Source organism: Xyrauchen texanus, chromosome 25 (genome assembly GCF_025860055.1).
Source record: "Xyrauchen texanus isolate HMW12.3.18 chromosome 25, RBS_HiC_50CHRs, whole genome shotgun sequence".
NCBI classification, from domain to species: Eukaryota; Metazoa; Chordata; class Actinopteri; order Cypriniformes; family Catostomidae; genus Xyrauchen; species Xyrauchen texanus.
The window spans coordinates 9,548,289-9,554,288 of NC_068300.1; the positions used below are offsets into that span (position 1 = coordinate 9,548,289).

Below are 6,000 nucleotides of genomic sequence, written 5' to 3' on the forward strand. Positions count from 1 at the left end.
ATTGGCCATTCACCCTCTAGCGTTACGCTTCAAAGCGTGGGAAGCTATTCCAGGGATATCCAAGTGGGTGTTAAGCACAATACAACAGGGCTATTTGCTACAGTTCGATCGCCGCCCTCCTCGCTTCAGAGCGCAGCTCGAAACCACTGTGAACATGGAAGCAGCGTGCATGCTTCGTTCAGAAATAGCAAGCCTTCTGTGCAAAAGGGCCATAGAAAGTGCCACCCTCTCTGAGCTGAGTCGGGGCTTTACAGCCGTTATTTTCTTGTTCCCAAGAAAGACGGCGGCCTCAGACCCATATTAGATCTCAGGGTTTTGAACAAGGTGCTTGCAAAAGACCATTCAAAATGCTTACAATCAGGAAACTCCTCGCGCATGTGCGCCGGGGACTGATTTATTTCTCTCGATCTGAAAGATGCATAATTTCAGATTCAGGTAAATCCCGTCACAGGCCATTCTTGAGATTAGCCCGACGGCCAGGTTTATCAATACACCGTCCTCCCGTTCGGCCTGTCCTTAGCACCCGTACTTTCACGAAGTGCATGGATCGCGGCGCTCGCACCCCTGCAGAGTCAGGGTTTGCGAATTTCGAACTATTTGGACGACTGGCTGATTATGGCACAGTCACATATGGAGCTTCTGTCTCACAGAGCAGTTCTCCTCAGCCATCTGAACAGTTTGGGTCTTGCAGTCAATTGGACCAAGAGCTCACTACAGCCCAGTCAGACAATTTCCTTCCTTGGAATAGAACTAGACTCCGTGGCAATGGCGGCTCGCTTATCTACACAGCGGCGCCGTGTTCAGCGACTAGCCGCATCTTTTCAGATGAACAGCCTCACGCCTCTGAAGAAATTCCAGAGAGTGCTAGGTTACATGGCCTCAGCCGCAGCAGTACTTCAGCTGGGTTTACTGCACATCGCCCGCTTCAGCATTGGCTAAACACCAGCGTCTCGCCGGGCTTGGGCCACAGGCGCCAGCCCATCAAGGTGACTCAGACCTGTATATCAGCTCTGCAGCCCTGGACAGTGGCCAAATGGTATCAGCGGGGAGTGACAATGGGAGCTGTATCTGCGCCGAAAAGTCATCTCGACAGGCAGCGTCCAACACGGGTTGGGGCGCGGTCTGCGAGGAGCTCTCCGATTTTCGGCCTATGGTCAGTTCAGGAAAAGCTCCTTCACATAAATTGTCTGGAAATGATAGCGGTTGAGTGCGGCTCGTGCGCTTTCTCCCGGTCATTCAGGGTCACCGCGTCCTGGTCCGTTAGGACAACAGATCTGTGGTATCCTACCTAAACCGTCAGGGCGGTGTCAGATCCAGGAACCTCTTCCATCTGGCCAAACGCATACTGAGTTGGTCCCAGTGCCACCTGCGCTCACTGAGGGCGACGCGCGTGCCAGGCCACCTGAGCGAGGGCCCGGACAGACTGTCCAGAGACAATATTCCCCAGGGGAATGGTCCCTGCACGCTCAAACAGTCCAGGCGTTATGGCACCTATTCGGCAGAGCAGAGATAGACCTCTTTGCGTCCAAAGAGAACTCTCACTGCCCAATATTTTTCTCGAGCGAGGACGCAGCTGGCCCAGACGCCCACTTTACGCCTTCCCTCCCGTCTCGCTATTGCCACAGGTAATGCAGAGGATCAGGAAGCAGCGTCACTCGGTGCTCCTCATAGCCCGCGTTGGGAGAATCAGACATGGTTCCGGAGCTTACGCAGCTGTCACTGACAGCGCCGTGGCCCATCCCAGTGAGAGCAGATCTCCTCTCTCAAGCTCGCGGTACAATCTGGCATCCCCACCCAGAGCTGGGGCTGCATGCGTGGGTGATCAACGACTACCCGTCGCTCTGCCAGAAGTAGTAATAAACACCATCATACATGCTAGAGCCCCTTCCACGAGAAGACTCTATGCGTCAAAATGGTCTGTGTTCTCAAAATGGTGCACCGACAGAGACCTGGACCCACGGACATGTGGGGTGTCGTCAGCTGCTCAGTATTTCTACAAGAGCTGCTGGATAAGGGCAGATCCCCATCCACGCTCAAAGTGTATGTGGCGGCCGTTGCGGCATTCGCTGAACCCCTGCATGGCCAGTCATGGGGTAAAAGCGAGCTGGTCATCCGCTTCCTCAGGGAGCTAGAAGGATGAACCCCAGCGCTCCCATCGGTTCCTATCTGGGATCTTTCTATAGTTCTCGAAACTATGAAAGCCCCCTTTCGAACCACTTCAATCCGTGGATTTGAAATACCTTTCACTCAAAACCGTTTTTCTGACTGCCCTGTCATCAGTCAAGCGTGTGGGAGACCTTCACGCGCTGTCTGTCAGCTGCGTGTCTTGAGTTTGGACCAAGTGACTCCAAGGTCATTTTAAAGCCTAGACACGGCTATGTTCCCAAGGTGATTGGTACTCCTCTCAGAGCACAGGTCATTTCCCTATCGGCGCTGCTAGCACCCGATAGCGAACGCAACGCCAATCTTCTTTGCCCGGTCAGAGCACTGAGATTGTATACTGCGCGCTCCGCCGCTTTCAGACGCTCTCAGCAGCTTTTCGTTTCGTTCGGAGGGCGCACCAAAGGTCTCGCCGCCTCGAAACAGACACTATCTAGATGGATAGTGGACGCTATTGCTGCTGCATACGCGTCAAAAGACCTACCATGCCCGTTGGGCATTAGGGCTTACTCCACTAGAGGCATGGCATCCTCGTGGGCATGGTCCAGCGGGATTTCCATTCACGACATATGTGTGGCAGCGGGATGGACTTCCCCCTCCACCTTTGTCAGATTTTACAATATGGAAGTGCCGCTCTGCAGGCAAAACTACTAGCGTTTTAATACGCTACAGCTCCCCTGGTGAGCTGCACTGATGGGACACATTCCACACAGACCGGCACCGCCGCTACGTATCGGTTACCTAACGTAACCTCGGTTCTCTCTAGATGAGGGAACGAGTATTGCGTAGCCGGCCGTGCTCGCGCCACGAGCGACTTTTCGCTTCAGTCAATGAAAACCAGGGTTCCAGCCTACGAACAACGCTTATATGCACTCTAGTCACGCCCATTTTGGCGGGCTTTGATTCAGTGAGCGCGCGGACGCCTCTCATTGGATGCGAGTTCGCCCAAGCTCGTCTATAGGCTGCAGCAGTTGCCGCAGAGCAACCTATGAGCTCGCTAGCTAGCCCGCTCAAGGTCTGCAGCTGCCGCACTGCGTTGACAATGGATACAAAAATTAAGGATAATTTTTTGGCTTCAATATCTCAGAAAAGATGAATCTTTCCCGTAGCGTAAGCTAGCTTACGCAATACTCGTTCCCTCATCTAGAGAGAACCGAGGTTACGTTAGGTAACCGATACGTTTTCTGCTGCTGTAGCCCATCTGCCTCAACGTTCAACATGTTGTGCATTGATGCTATTCTACTCACCACAATTGTACAGAGTGGTTATCTGAGCTACCGTAGCCTTTCTGTCAGCTCAAACCAGTCTGGCTATTCTCCGTTGACCTCTCTCGTCAACAAAGCATTTATAGCCGCAGAACTGCCACTCACTTGATTTTTTTGTTTTTGGCACCATTCTGAGTAAACTCTAGGGACTGTTGTGCATGTAAATCACAGGAGATCAGCAGTTACAGAAATACTCAAACCAGCCCATCTGGCACCAACAATCATGCCATGGTCGAAATCACTGAGATCACATTTTCCCCATACTTATGGTTGATGTGAACATTAACTGAAGATCCTGACCTGTATATGCATGATTTCATGCACTGCGCTGCTGCCACATGATTGGCTGATTAGATAACCACATGAGTAAGATGCACAGGGGGCCTGAGTAGCTCAGCGAGTAAAGACACTGACTACCACACCTGGAGTCACAAGTTTGAACCCTGGGTGTGCTTAGTGACTCCAGTCAGGCTTCCTAAGCAACCAATTGGCCCGGTTGCTAGGGTGGGTAGAGTCACGTTGGGTTATCCTCCTCGTGGTCGCTATAATGTGGTTCTCACTATCGGTGGGGGGCGTGGTGAGTTGTGTGTCGATGCCACGGAGAATAGCATGGACCTCCAACATGCGCGAGGTCTCCGCGGTACCGCGCTCAACAAGCCACGTGATCAGATGTGCGGACTGACTGTCTCAGACGCTGAGGGAATTGAGATTCGTCCTCCGCCAACCAGATTGAGGCGAGTCACTACGCCACCATGAGTACTTATAGCGCATTGGGAACTGGGCATTCCAAAATTGGGGAGAAAATGGGAGAAAATCCAAAACAATAATCAAATAAAATAAATGAATATGATGTATAGGTGTGCCTAATAAAGTGCTCAGTGAGTGTGTATATATATATATATATATATATATATATATATATATAAGTGGAGTGCACATTTGGGATTCACAATCAAAGTTTTAGGATTTTGAAAACTTTAAAAATAAGAAATGTTATTATGTAAAATGGAGAGTAAATATTAAAGATTCTCACGAAACTTGTCAAGAAAATGTCATGGTCCAAATTAACCCCAAATTACTTAAATAATATTTTACACAAAAAACTCAAGCCTATATTTGGGACCATTTCGCTTTTTTTTGTTTTGTTTCTTGTTATGCATTGTGACATTATTTTCAAGATTTTACCCCTTTACTATTTCATTGTTTTTTAATAATAATTCTCATTTTAATTATGTTTTAAAAAGATGATGTTTTATTGTAATTTGTACAATAAAAAGTAGTGAAAAACAGTACCAAGGAGGTAAATGTAAATGTACTACTTAGAAGTACTAATAGTTTACAATTTATATATTATATATATATATTAATGTTGCGGTAATGAGAATGTCAAAACAAACATCTTAATAATATTGTGGTAATAACAATCAGGGGGTAAAATATATGCAACTGTCATTTAAATAGTCACAATATAAAAAATCTTAATGGGACTAAAAAAGGCTTTATTTTCCATATGCAAATTATTATTTATTATTCGTTTTTTGTGATTTTGAGTAAACTAGCAACAGAGCACTTTCCCGACAGATGGTCTTTGGAAAATTCTCAAATCATGCTAAATACAGTAACATGATCAACATGTTTTGCAAAAATATAATTGCTTTTAAAATTTGTAATGGAACTGTATAAAATCAGAAACAAACAAATCTGAATTAGAAGCATTGTCATACTATTTAAGTATATAGTATATAGGAAAGTATTCTGAAAATAAATGATCTGCAAAAATAAATGAAAATGCTGCGAGGTGGATGAGTTTTAAGCAGGGATATTATTTTTTCCTCTCAAAGTTCTTCAAGCTCAGTCCACAGGCACTGCAATCTGAGTAGTGAAGCAGCCCTGATCAGATTTGAGCAGCCCGAACCAACGCAATACTTCACTGACTCACAGGACTCTGAATTTACATTCACAGCACATCATTCCTTCTCTAGAAAATCTACTTGTATCTCTTTTTTCATTATCTTTTTTAACAAAAACCTGTATTCAATACAATATTTGTTCTTCAATTAATGTGAATTCACCCTTTCACAAAAAAACCAATCTGCAAAAAAAATAAAATAAACAAAATAAACATTAGTTGGAGATACTTACCATAGTTGTGCTTCAGTTCATCTGCAGTTGAGAGTGTTCATGGTGTTTAGAAATCAAAGGCAAAGATTCATTCTCTTTTGCACAGTCTGTTCCTCAGAATTCCAACACTATGTGATCCGTGGGCTTCTAGAGGACCAGCGGAACATTTGATGAACATGAGCAACAGGCTACAGTTCCCTCCCTTTTTACACACTCATCAACAGCTCTGACATCATAGGTGGGATGTGCCATTTTTCTAAGAGCTTTTTGAGAGATATCCATAGCAACCAACCACCAGAGGAAGGATTCCTTCTTTCCAACACGAGTAGGCTAAGTGTCTTTGAACTGACGGGTACATATGTATCCCCTTCAGTGCTCTGTGTTTGAAAGCCTCCATTGTGTCTTTATCATACAAATTGCTCTTTTGCTCTGACATCGGATCTGGTTTCTCAAC

At 46.3% G+C, this 6,000-nt stretch overlaps 1 protein-coding gene across 1 annotated transcript in view; it reads right to left on the reverse strand.

Moving 5' to 3' along the window:
- The window catches only part of LOC127618851 (potassium voltage-gated channel subfamily G member 1-like), a 42,427-nt gene extending 36,728 nt beyond the window's left edge, over positions 1-5,699 (reverse strand). The window contains exon 1 of the mRNA XM_052091503.1: positions 5,568-5,699. The gene's annotated coding sequence lies outside the window, so the exon portion shown is untranslated. The remainder of the gene's footprint in view (positions 1-5,567) is intronic.
- Positions 5,700-6,000: the final 301 nt, after the last annotated feature.